Source organism: Alligator mississippiensis, chromosome 15 (assembly GCF_030867095.1).
Source record: "Alligator mississippiensis isolate rAllMis1 chromosome 15, rAllMis1, whole genome shotgun sequence".
NCBI classification, from domain to species: domain Eukaryota; kingdom Metazoa; phylum Chordata; order Crocodylia; family Alligatoridae; genus Alligator; species Alligator mississippiensis.
Window position 1 is genome coordinate 2,744,108 of NC_081838.1, and position 13,609 is coordinate 2,757,716.

At 52.3% G+C, this 13,609-nt stretch overlaps 1 long non-coding RNA gene across 1 annotated transcript in view; it reads left to right on the plus strand.

Annotated features, from left to right (window-relative positions):
• LOC109285113 (uncharacterized) overlaps window positions 1-13,391 on the plus strand; it is a 52,533-nt gene extending 39,142 nt beyond the window's left edge. Inside the window, exons 2-3 of the long non-coding RNA XR_002092784.2 lie at window positions 5,112-5,265; window positions 11,431-13,391. This is a non-coding gene — a long non-coding RNA (uncharacterized LOC109285113). The remainder of the gene's footprint in view (window positions 1-5,111; window positions 5,266-11,430) is intronic.
• The last annotated feature ends 218 nt before the right edge of the window (window positions 13,392-13,609 follow it).

Below are 13,609 nucleotides of genomic sequence, written 5' to 3' on the forward strand. Positions count from 1 at the left end.
CATTTTGTGACCTAAATTTTCCAACAAATTAACAGCCCCAAAGGTGAAAATCCCAGAAATAATTCTCAAATGCGGAAGGTCCCATTGGGCCTATTGTTTTCAAGTAACGGGAGGCAGCTTCTCTCCCCCCGAGCAATAGGCCATTATTGTAAATGCTTGTAATTGTTGCCTTATAAACATAGCTAATTCAGTTCGCTTTCATATTCCACAGCAGTGCCAAACAAAGTCTTAATTGTGGAATTATCTCTAAGCTACAATTTTCCCTTTGTCAGCCCCTTGTGACAGAATAAGGTACCAAGAAAAAAAAAATCAAAGCTGATTAGTGTGTTTGCAAAAGAATATTTCATCCAGGAAAAGGAATCTAAAAACTATTAGTGCTAATCACTCACAGCAGCTAAAGGAGGGATGACAACGCAGCCATTTCTAACAGGAATTTTCATAATAGATGTGTCCTGTAGGTCTCAGATAATTCACACGGAGACAGGCTGGGGTTTCTGTCAGCCTGTGATTAATAGGAGTATTGCTCTGTATTGCAGCATGCTTGATTAAATGAGATGGGATCCTAAGAGCCTGAGTCACAACTGTCCGGAAACCTGCGCACTCATGTACATCCGTACAAATGGCACCGAGCGCTGTGCCTCCAGCTCGGCTTAATTATTTATTGCTTGCATTGCAGATCTGTCAGAGACCGGGATCCTCTTGTATCCCTACCCAAAAAACCAGGTGTGCGCATGCTCGAAGTTAAGCCTAGGTATAAGTCCGAGGCTCACACTGGTGCGCAATGGATAGAGACGATGCTGTTGTGACTTGGTGCCGTTTTCCACCCGCTGCAGCCCTGCTTCCGTGACTGCAGCATGGATCTGGGGCCAGGATTTCCGATTTAAACCTATCTGCATCTCCCCTGCGCTTCTGGCTTACACGGCACGGATGGGAGATGGCTGACCAACGTGACGCTCTCCGTTGAGCGGGAGGCTGCCACGCAAGGCATGCAATGCTCCCAGAGACAGGTTTCACTCCTGCAGCAACAACCGATGGGAGGGGTTGCCCAGTGGGGAAGCCCGTAGAGCAGAACAACAGAGTTTTGTACCCATTTTTCACCGGTGTCAGACCTTCGCTCAGGAAAGACTGGCACTGCCTGCTTCAAGTCAAACCCCATCAACTTCAGCAGGATGCAACCATCCTCCAGATTAAGTGCTGTCTTGAACAAAAGCCTAAATGGCGCAGGGAACCAGGGGCCAAGGCAGCCTTACGGGGATGCAAGTGGCAGGCAGACCTGCACAGAATAATCAGCTCCGCTTTGAAGGCTGGGCTTTTCTGCCTTGGGATCTGGAGTCAACAAGCGCGGCAGGAGGGAACAGCAAAGGGAAGGTGAATGAATCGATTCGGCCTGATCAATGGCTCTGTGTTCAGCGGTGCAAGACACCGGTTACTGAAGATCGATTGACGCGTGTACTCAGAGAAGGGCGTTTTGTCTCCGGGCAGATGCAGACGGCGCGCCCCACACTTGCGACCACCTCCCATGCCCCGAATCAAGCAGCCACGACTTGGATCAGAGCGGCAGAGAAGCAGGAACTGTTGTCTCTGCTTTCTAGGACTTGCCCCGCTATTTTCCGTCGTGCTTTGTGGAAGGAGCGCGTCTCTGCTGGGTGCTCCGTGGAGGGCTCGGCTACGTTCGGATGTGAGGCTGTTCTGCCGTTAAGACTTGCAGGCTAAGTCGGCTTGTCCAGTGTCCACTCCAGCTGGTATCACCCATCTACCCAAGTGCCACTCACCAGGCGGGTCTGCACGTGCAGTCCGTGCACATGAATAAACTCTGGAGCTAATTGCTCCGGAGTTTTTTTGTTCCCAGGCACGCTGTTTGAATGCAATCACGGGCTCGCCCACATTTAGGGACCTTGTGAGATTATGGGGCACCCACACTGCAGCACCCCTGTGCCCCAGGCAGCTGGGTCAGAGTCTACACGACTCCGCAGCAGGGTAGTTTGCATTTACAAGTACAACCCTGCTGCGGAGTTGATTCGTTTCCTGCACCCGACACATGTGTAGATGCCGAGACATTTACCGTGGAGCTAATTAGTCAGCCCTCCAGAAAACATCTCGTGCAGATGCGCCCACTATCTCTTTATCTGCATAAACTTCACAAGGGGCCTGGAGCCTTCCAGGAAGCACCCAGGTGACGATATTTCAAACGTGCCAACTGCGAATCCTTAAACGAGATGGAAGAGCAGCAGATGGGCACTGATGCAAGGGGAAGAGGAGATGATCTCATGCTTGGACCACGAAGGATTGCTCAGAGCTCAGTTTTGAATGGGAAAGAAACAGCACTTGCCAAAAGGAAACGTTGGAGAACTCAAAGGGACGGCTGCTGTGATGCTGCTTCCAGGCTGCAAGCGAGACGGAGGCGGCCGTCACACCAGGTGTTGCACAGACCCTCAACTACCGTCGGGGCCCTCACCATGCTGAGGAGCGAGAGAGAGCGGGTCTAATAAAAGATATCGCATTTACCCAAAGAGCCTTGGCTGCCTGAGCCCTTGCGCAGTGAGCTCGCAGTCCAAAGAGACAAGGGCAGAAGGAAGCAAGAATTGCCGTCCTACCTCGGAGAGGCAGGTTAGCAAAGTCCAGGCTCAGGTGGATTGGGAGCTGGCCAGGGACAGGTGCTTGGCAGACCGCTGCTTCCCCACACGTCCCTTAAAACGCCTAATAGCTCTCCAGCGGGGCGCGAACTGAAGTCACCCGAGCACAGGCGAGGGCAATTCGCCCCCGGAGAAGACGCCTCCCCCTGCACGCCAGAGGGAATCCCCCCAGCCATTTGTTCGCTTGTGTGCGCGTTCAAGTCAGCAGGACCACGGGGACGGCGTGCCCTGTTCAAAGCTGCGCGGGCGGCTCGTGGCACAGCTGGGAACCAAGCTAACATCTGTCAAGGCCCAAGCCAGCACCATATGTCACAAGGCCTCGCTGCCTTTGGATATGCTGCAACGGGAGACTACAGGTTAGGGAGCCCCTGGGCAACTTCTCGCTCCCCCTTTGTGCGGTTAAACAGCGCGGCCTCCTTTTACCGCTCGTGCCCTCCAGCGCGGAGACGTGGCAGAGCTGCTGCTCTGGAGGTGGGCGAGGCATAGCTCCAGGGCTGGGGAAGCCGGTCTCCAGTTTGCCAGCCTAGTGCTGCGGGGAAGGAGTCCCTGCAAGCAGGTTTCTGATGAAGGCAGAGCTGGGCAATCCCCAAGGCAGTGCTGGCACTGTGAGGAGAGGGCACATAATTAGCCCACTTGGTGTAAGCCGGCCTAGAAGGGAGACTGCTGCTGAAGGACGAAATTAATTGCTTAGAGATCAAACAGAAAAGAGCTGGAATGGGAACACGTTCGATGCATGCGAATGAGCTGGAGGTGAGCGGCGCATGCCCTTGAGCGCGCAGGAGCTGAGCATTAGATGAGAGGAACTTGCATCCGAAGCCACGGCCCGGGGAGGTCTAGTGACTGCCTTGCACCCTGCTTCACCACGGGCCACCCACGTCCTTCAAGGACAGCCCACGGCTCCCCGACATCCTGCAGCACCCCACCGCGGCCCCGGTGTCTCCCGAGAGTCGTGGCCCAAAGCAACCTGTCCTCTGCGCCTGGGGCCTTTCCCCTGGGCAGCAGCATCCTACGGGGCCTATGCCCTCAGGGAGGCATTTCACAGGAGTATAAGATCCCACGGTGCCGTGTGTCTAGGATCTCGCGGTGCCGCACGGCTAAGATCCCGCGGTGCCGCGTGCCTAGGATCCCACGGTGCTGCACCTCTGAACATGCATGAGAAACGTGATCCGAGTTTCTAAACCTTTGCAAAGCAACACCCCACTCCATGTCCAGCGTGGCCAGCTCTTCCCTACGGGACATGCAAGGAAAACGACTAGTCAGAGTGGTACGGTGTCCAATATCTTCACAGGAAAGTGCATCCACCTCCAGCGCTGACTCTCAAGGGGTGGCTTTCATCCAAAGCCAGCTATTGCGGCTTGAAGAGATTTCAGAAACCAGCCGTCCTTGTCCCGTCCACCTGGCACTGTCTTCAGATCCTGTGGCTTGTGCATGAGTGCTGCAAGAAAGGGTGATAAAGCTGACGCTGGTTCCTAAAGCTGGAGAGGAGGTCTATGAAGCACGCCGTAAATCCTGTTCACTGGGGATAACACCGATTCGGATGGGATGCACCAGTTGAAACCATCCTGGAAACTCCCTGGTGGCACATGAAGAAGGCTCTGCGTTTTGCTGCACTTTAGGAAGCGGGGTCAGGTCCCTGACCCTTCAGAGTATGATTTCCAAAAGCAGCATTTCATAGCGTGATCCCAAAGGACCATGTTTGTGCTGAGACGGGGGAGGAATAAAGCTTTTTTTCCCTCCATCTCCTCCCCATGCACCACAGACCAGCCCACTTGCCAGGGAGCAGATCCCATTTCTAACTGCAGAGGCTCTTTATCCAGTCCTGACTGATCTTCCAAGATGAATGGGTATCGTTGCTGTGAGCAATCAATGAAGGGACAGGAGAAGAGATTGAGGCAGGTGCAGCAGGAGGTCTGCAGCTTCAATCAAAGCAAATTAAGTGAGAATGGATCTTTTCATTACCTGATTGACACACATACGGCGGTGCGGCAGGCCGGCGAATTGATTTTGTTTTAGTGGACGGAGCAGCAGGCGAGGTGGCAGAAGAGGCCTGTCTGTCCAAAGGAAGATTGAGCACCCCGGGCAGCTTTTTCCATCCTGATTACGACCTGCCCTCGGAGCCCCGCGCGCAGGATGGCACTGCCTGACCCAAGAGTCACGCCGCACAGATCGGTGCAATTTGATAATCACACTCGTACGAGATCCTGCCCGCGTCGGGCCCACGCCCCGCGTCCTGCAGGCAGCCGTGCCCGGCTGGCGAGCGTGCGCGTGTGGGCGCTGGCACTCGCAGCTCTGCACTCGCACGGGGCCTCCCTCTGCTGAGCTTGTACAGAGCAAATGGGGATAATTGGAAGATTGCCATTCTTCTATAAATACCGGGGAAAGCGACACGGGAGGCAGCAGGCGAGAAGCTGCCTGGTGCAGGGGCGACATCTAGGAGCTATTTCCTTTCATGAGAGAATGATTTTACTCTTTTCACAGAATCGGAGAGAGACGGCGGGCTGGAAGGGACGTCCGCGGGTCGTCGAGTGCAGCCCCCTACCTGAGGCAGGATCGGCGAGCCTTCATCCAAACTCCACACGGGACTACCGTCAACCCTGACGCAACGCAGCCCTAACGCCCGAGCCTGCCACAGGTAAGGCAGGGGAACCACGGCAGCCAGTGCCCTCCTCCTAGGACACGTTTGATAGTTTCGTAGGTGTTAGGGGCTGGAAGGGGCCTTGCAGCTCATCCGGTCCAGCCCCCTGCACCCGGGCAGGGAAGACCGCTGGGATGAGATGACCGCAGCAAGATGGGCGTCAAGACGCTTGTGGTGTAAATGCATGCTCAAGAGATCCCAGGTTGAGGGCTACAGAGGAAAGCGAAAATCCCCACAGCCGGTACCGACCTGACCATGGGGTAAACTCCCTTCCCGACCCCAAATATTGCGACTGGTCCAACCCTGAGCAGAGGAGGGCAAGGCTCTCTAGCCGGGAGCCTCCGGCTTGGTCGCAGCAGGAGCAGAGGCTCCTGTTCCCAGCCTTGGCTGTACTCAACACCCACTGCTGCTGAGGAAGGTTTAAAAACACCCCACACACGTAGCAGAAAGGGCAGAAGGGCAGCCAGAAAAGCCCAAAAGCGGGGGAAATGCCCACAGTACAACATAGGCGTGGCTATGCCTAGATCGTCCCCGACGAGTGCCTGTCCAACCTCTTCTTGCACACCTCCAGTGATGGAGTCCAACCCCCGGGCATCGCTCCGCCGCCGCTCTACTCCAACAGTGAAGAAATGCTTCCGGATCGCCAATCTAAACTTACTTCGCTGCAGTTTCCAGCCATGGGTCCGTGTCATCCTCTCTGCAGCAAGAGAAAAGGTGCTTCCCCTCTTGTCTGACTACCTTTCCTGTGGAAGGAGGCATTTTGCAATTAAAAAAATTTTTTTTTTTTTTGCTGAAAGCCTTAAATGGCCTCCCAAAAATGCAACACTGCACGTGCCTGGGTACCCAACAGCCCGGGGAATACCTCGTGCTCACCACAGCGCAGAAGCCCTGAACAGCCCTGCAAAGCGGGGAAGCGGCACGAGCCCTGGAACTGAGGCCCGGAGAGATGAAGTGACTTGCCTGAGGTCACATAGGGAGACTGTGGCGGAGCTGGAAACTGAGTGCGCATCTCCCCAAGTTTCTGTCCAGTGTGTTATGTCACGGGGGGTGTCCTGAGCCCACTTTTGGGCCCCCCACTACAGAAAGGATGTGGACACGCTGGGGAGAGTCCAGCGGAGGGCAGTGAAAATGGTTGGGGGGCTGGGGGACAGGACTGGTGAGACAAGGCTGACAGAACTGGCCGGATTTAGTCTGAAGAAGACAAGACTGAGCGGGGATTTAATAGCAGCCTTCAACTCTCTGCAAGCATGGGCAACTGGTACCACCTTAGTAGGGGGGCATGTGCCCCCCCAGCCAATCTCAGCAACTGGGGGGGGATGGTAATGACACCAACTGGGAAGTGGCAGCAGCACTTCATCCAGCGCTCCCACTCCCTGGCCAGCACTCATGGGGGGCACCGGTGCTGCCGCCTGCCCCCCCGTCTGTTGCCTAAGCAGGGAGCGTGGCCTGTCAGGGGGTGCACCAGCACTCTTGGGGGTGCACGTGCACCCCCTACGTATCGCCACTGCCTGCAGGCAGTTTGAAAGAGGCTGGAGCTGGGCTGTTCCCATTGGGGGCAGACGACAGGACAAGGAGCAATGGGCTCAGGCTGCAGCAAGGGAAGTTGAGGTTGGAGATTAGGAAAAACTTTCTAATTAGGAGGGTGGTGAAGCACGGGGACAGGCTCCCCAGAGAGGTGGTGCAGTCTCCATCCTTAAAGGTTTTTAAGACTTGGCTAGACAACGCCTTGGCTGGGATGATCTAGTTGGGCTGGTCCTGCTTTGAGCAGGGGTTGGACTAGATGTGACCTCCTGAGCTCCCTTCCCACCCTCGTTTTCTGATTTGTTCCACAAATAATGTATATTTGTACTGAACCTCATTCATAAACCAGGACTACATCGTGTTAGGTGCTGTACAGCTGCTGGACATAAAGATGGTCTCTGCTTCAAACTCCTTATACACCAATGCTGCTGCAGGCAAAGGCCAGGAATTATATGAGAAAATACAGGTGAGCTCCCTCCACTTCCCGGACGCAGCACAAGGCTGACCTGTGGTTCATTGCTCTGTGGATTGAAGACTTCAGAGCTGAAAATCTTCACCCTATATTCACCACCTTGGAAAACTCAAGAAAGGAAAAAAGCAGGAGGGAGATACATGCTCGCACACACACCTCAGTGATCAACTCACGTTTCTCTGAATATTAATAATAATAAAGAAAAATAAATCAGAAAATGTATCCCAAATGGCAGTTTGTGGAGGTCAGTTTGGGAAAAGAATTGGTTCCAAAGTTTGTTTCCATCCTTGGGGCTTAAATCTGAGCTCACTGAGCTGAAATGCTGTCTGGAGTTTCACGTTCATGCAAGAGTAGTTAGGACAATTAGTTGGGATATTTAAACAATTAAAAATTGACAAAATACCAGGCTCGGACGAAACTGCGCTCCAGAGCAGCAAGAGAATTAGAGAACTGGCAGAGGGTTTAACACATCATTAAATGCAGAGAAGTTTAAGGAGCCTGAAACACTCCTATAAATATAAAACCAACGAGGGAACAGGCAGGGGCCCGCTGGGGAGAAGACCCAGGGGCCTAGACCCTCAAGGGCTCAGCCACTGGTCCCGTCTGCCATCTAAAGAAGTCAGGACCCCAGACCCTGGCTCCCATACCCAGGTTTCCAGACAAGCTCAGCACACCCAACAGCGTTGAGCCCTTCTGACAACCGCTCCCCGAGCTTGGCGGTAGCTGGACAATCTTGACAATCTCCCTTGGCCTATGGACACCTCTGTCCTGCACACATTAGGACTGCACATACCACCCTCCGTCCCCAGACAAGCTCACTTTAGTCATCGCTGCAAGGAAGAAGTGGGATGGACAACTTGGGGGTGAAACCCTAACAACTACCTATGCTTGACCTTCCCCTCTGACAGATGGGAAACTGAGGCCCAGATCCACAGTGGTGTTTAGGCACCCGGCTCCCCCTCTTCAAGCACCTAGCCCTTACTGGGAAGCTGGGGCGATGCACAGGGGGTGCACGCGGGTGCATGTGCACCCCCTACAAAAATGGTGGCAACTTGCCGCACCCCCCACCAACCGCACTCCCACCGCCACCATGCCCCACACCCCCGGGGCACGCGTCGGTCATGCTGGGACGATCTGACTCGACCGGGATCAAGCACGGGCTAGGGACAGAAGTTAGTTGAAGTCATCAGAAGCTGGTTTAAACCTGTACGAGAACAGAAGTTCAGCGCACGTAAACCAGTTTCCAAATGGCTGAAACTAGTTTAAGACACACCCGGTTGAACGTAGCATCAGACTTCACCGATCTGGGTCCAACCGGCTTGTGCACCTTCTGCCCCGGACATGAAGTCTGTGGCTGAACAAGGACTTGAATCCAGCTCTCCCGAGATGCAGGTCAGCACCCTCGGCACCGGGCAATCCTGCCCTCGCAGGAAAGGGGGGGATATACTGTGGGAGCCCCGGACACCAGCTCAGAGACGACCTACGGGAAAAATCGAGGCAAACAAGCAAGCTTCTCCGGCACGGAGGGACCGCTGCTCTGACAGTCGTGTCTGGAGAGAGCGAGCTCAGGCAGAACCCGTATACAAAACTATGACGTGAGCAGCAGGCCAGCCGGCCCCTTTAATCAGGCTTACTGTCAATACAACGAGGGGAAAAACCAACAAACACTCTGCTTTCCTCCAGTGTGAAGCGTGCAGCCCCGCAGCTCTGGTTCTGTCCGGATAATTCTCCACTGTCTGCTTCGACAAGCTGCTTCAGGGAGCGAGAAACTGCATTAAATTATTATGTGCCAGGGAAAGGAGGCTTAACTTTTTAAACAGCCACGTCTTTCAAGGGCAGCTTGGAAACTGCTGGCAGCCTACCGGGGCAGTGCCGGCGCGGATTTGCCATGCCTGCGGCTTGCTTCACCCCACCCCGGCCACTCAAAGGCCCAGGAGGACCAGTGTGAAGAACCTGGGTCCTTGAATTACCAACTGCAACAGACTGCCTGACATACGGTGCTTTTGGGATGGAGGCCAAGCATCCACCCGGACAAAAGCTGAAGTCACCCATGGCAATTAAGAGCCTTTGTGGCCCTCTGAAACAGTTTTTTTATGGCCTAAGGGTTTGTTCAGGATTTAACAGTATTAAGCATTTGAAACCTCCACCAAACACTTGTGCACACACCTGGAATTTCCTTGTTGTCTTTCGGCCTTCTCGGTTCAGCCTCGAAGCACAACGTGACTTTATAAGTTCGGTTGCATAGGGATTTACATTTTACTTCCCCTCCGGTATTACAGCAGGGGTGCGTGGGGGTGAAGGCCCCTGCTGACTGACATTTAGCCCAGTACAAAGGGCAGCGCAAGCCCTGTGCCCCACCGGAGACCTGGGACACGGGTGCAGGGCGCCTGGAACTTGGCTCAGGCGGGGATTTCAAACAAATCGCAGAGCTCCTCCACTTGAGCTCAACGTATACGTTCCCTGGGTGTGTCTACACATGCACTAATGTGCCATAGTGACTGCGCGTTTTCTCTAGTACTTGCTTAATGAAGTCCTAACTAGATGTGCAGGAACTAGAGTTAGTGTGCAGTAGTTCTGGTAGGCGGTTATTTTGTGATGCTTACTGCGCATTACCCTAATAACACCGTGCAGTAGGCTATTAGCACAGATTTTAACCGCCACGCTACTGTGCAGTGTTATTAGGCTAATGAGCAGTAAGTGTCTCATGTAGATGCGCCCACTATGCAGCAGCACTAAGAAGCCGTGACATTTTAGTCCCACTAGAGATGCCCATCGTCTATCTAGGCCAATATTCCCACCATTGATTAGCAGCTCTGGGCACCCCATTGCAGCTAGTTTAGAATTGTCTCAGTAGAAAAGAAGCACTTTGGAGAAACTGAAATCCCTTCACATTACATCAGGTTGGTCACTCAGGGCACCTGTACACATCACAGGGCTTAACCCTCATTAAATTACATAGTTTTATAAAATTTAAACTTGTTTATTTTGGAGTGTCACATCAGTGTTTGCACATACTAGGTTTTCAAATGAATTAAGCTTTGGCGCGTTCCATCAGTGTTTGCACGTACTAGGTTTTTGAATGAATTAAGCCCAGTCCCCGGCACCACAGGAAAGTGGGACAATCCCATGCCCCTCCCCCCCACCCCCCCCCCCGCCAGCCCAGGGTTCCCCACCCCATGCTCTGCCATGCAGCCGTGGGAGCAGGGAGCCAGCACATGGCACAAAAAAGCATCGGCAATTCGAAAGCAGCAGCAACTCAAAGGGGTGAACTCCAAAAAAGACTCTTAAAGCATCCAGAAAACCCGCCCATGCAAACAGTCACACTGCTGCAGCACAAGAAAGGGCAAAAATGTGCCGTGTACAAATGCCCTCAGATTCTCCTATTGCTCTTGCAAATCTCTTTCCCTTCACGTCTCTCATATGCTATGCTGTATCATTTGCTCCCCTGGTTTGGAGGAAGCCTGTCTGCTGATGGTGCCAGGGAAGCTGTGTGACAGGCGACCACTTCTGGTTCACCTGTCCCTTCCTCAGTTGCTGCCACCAGCACCTCAATTCTGCTACTCGGTGCTTGCCAATCCCATAGCTGCAATGAATGCTACCCTTGTTGCCTTCTTTTCTGATGTGGCGTCTGATGTGGTATGTGGGGGTCAAAGGAACTCTGGAGCTAGTCACCCTGGATCTTGTGCATTAGTTTGCCACTAAGTCCAAATGGATGCATCTCACGCCGAGTTTGTACATGGTGCAAAAGCCCAAGGGAATCCAGCCCAGGGCCTATACACCTTTATATTGGCAACAAAGAGCTAACCGAGTTTCCCTGATCAAAGCAGCATCCTTTCCCTTCCTCACGCCCTCACAACATGCCCTTTAGGTAGGCTGCGAATGCTTTCTCTTCAGAGAAACCAGCTTGGCCTTGTTTTCATTTGCCTGCTCCCAGGAGCATCGCGGCGAAGAAGGGAAGCAAAAGTAGATTGAATTTCATTTAAGAGCAGCAGCATAAAAGCAGAGTTCTTTGTCTGCAGCAAGGCAAACGCTGCTTCATTTTCCCTCAGTATAATTCAATTATGCTTTTATTTGGCCTATTTAAAACATTTGACTTGTATTTATGAAAGCGAGTAGATTTTTAAATAACAATTTATAATGATTATTCAATTCCTTTCTCTTTTTTTCAGAAAAGCAGGCAGGAGGCACTCTGGATATTTTTTACAGGGGATGGCACCGGGGTCCTGATAACCAGCTCCTAGCAAGACGCCCGTGCAAGGAACTGTGGGGAAGCATCTTCGTCTAGTCTGGGCCAAAGCTCAGCCGAGCCCTGCCTAGGGATGACTTGCCCGAGATCAAGCAGGGAGTCTGTGGCAGAGTCCCGGGTCATCCTTCCTCCCCGCTGACCTCAGGGGCAACAGAGCTATGGCAAGGCTATGCACTTTTGAAAAGACAGCAAACATAGGCCAAAATTAGCAGCAGCAAGCCCATGACAGCTTCTACTCAGCGGTGGGTGAAAGCTGTAAATCTCCAATGCCTTAAAGATCTTCTGCACAGATCACTCTAAAATTGTATTTTGGTCGTTATTCTGCGGCGTTCTGCATTTTACTTTGGGCCTCTCACAAAAAAAAAAACAACAACCCAATGCCACATACATAGGCAATAGCTTTCAGCGCCATACAAAATACCACTAACAATTTATTTTATGCGCTGGTTAAAGTTCGCTTTTTATCTGCACGGCACAACGGTGTGACAAATGGTTACCCCAAACCATAAAGTTATATCACTACTTCTCCGCTTCGCCTTGTTAGAACTGTCCCTTCTCTAAATGCTCTCCCAAGGAGAATATTTACTTGGAATTAAAAGCAAACAGAGCACATTTCTCAGGGCGCTTTATAGCACTAATTAAAGGTCCACTTTCAGGATGCAAAATTATACGTAGGATCTGTTTTCCCCTTGGTACCACAAATTCCAGCATCAGTGGGGATTAGGCAAGTCGAGAGATGTGAGGATAAATTAGGCAGCGCGTAGCGCAAGCGGTATGCCACATCCCCTCTTCGGTCCGAACAGCTGCTCTCCAAGATCTGTGCAGACTATTGTTTATTAATGCGCTCCGACCCTTTCTCGGCCCTGCAGAACGGCTCCACTTATAAATAGACCCAAAACCCATTTGTCTGCCTTGGCAGATCTTGCTCTAGTGCCTATTGATTGGCAAAAGATCCTTGGTGCCCAGACTCCCAAATGCATTAAATAAGCTTCCCTCCCCATTGCCAGACAACTTCCAAGTCCTGGAGGGGGGCGCTCACCTTGAGGCAGCTTGGCTACCAAGGATGAGGGGCCTTTGGGTCTCCTGCCGATGGCAATATGAGCAGCTGAACCTGTTCTTCTCAGTACTGGTATAGATGATTCATAGATGCTAGGGTCAGAAGGGACCTCAATAGATCATCAAGTCCGACCCCCAGTATAACACCGCGCGATTTTGCAGCAGGTGTCAATAGCCCCATATTCAGAAAGAATGAAACAACGGTTCAGAGAGGGGAGTGGATGTGCCCACGGCACAAAGAAACGCAGACCCAGGAACAAAACCTGGAGATCTTCCAAAGGAGACCGGACGCACACCTCACCGGGGTTATTTGACCCCAGCGGTCTTTCCTGTCCAGAGCAGCGGGGCTGGACCCGACGGTCTCACGAGGTCCCTTCCAGCCCTAAACTTCTGTGAATCGGTGACTTCCCAAATTCCCAGCGGTATGTGCCAGGATCTGGGTGCTCTGCTGCCCTGAACTTACTGCCAAAGTTTACACCAGCGTGACATTCAAGATCAGAAGGTGCAGTTTGGCACGGGCTGAATGACTGACTGCTGACAAGGACCCAACCTCAGTTACATTTCCAATGGGCCAATCCCATAGTGCAAGTTCTCGTTCTACCGCACAGATGAAGGATAAAGGAAGAATAAATGCAGAAGGGAAAATACATTTCCTGACAGTCTCACTGCTGCACATAATAGTTTCACGGCTCTCCAGCAAGCGATGCCCTACTGCAAACCATAAGGAGAGCAGGAAGAGTCAAGCTTGTGTCGCATTAATGGTTAATAGTCAGTGGCACAGTCTTTATTACCTTAGCAAGTAATAAAATCTAGTGAATTAGCAGCTGAACTGATTGAAAAACGGCCAATTATGTTGTGTGGAGAAAAGAACGGGAGTTTCCATAACATTTTTAAACCATGAACACTTTTATTGAAAATTATAAAAACTGTTGAAGGTCACTTTACATCCAAGGCCCGTTGACGGACTTTACCCATGTTGTACAAGCTCCTGAAGCCTGCCTGCCCCCCACGCAAAGCGTAGTTATTAGCTCCAATTTTATGCACCA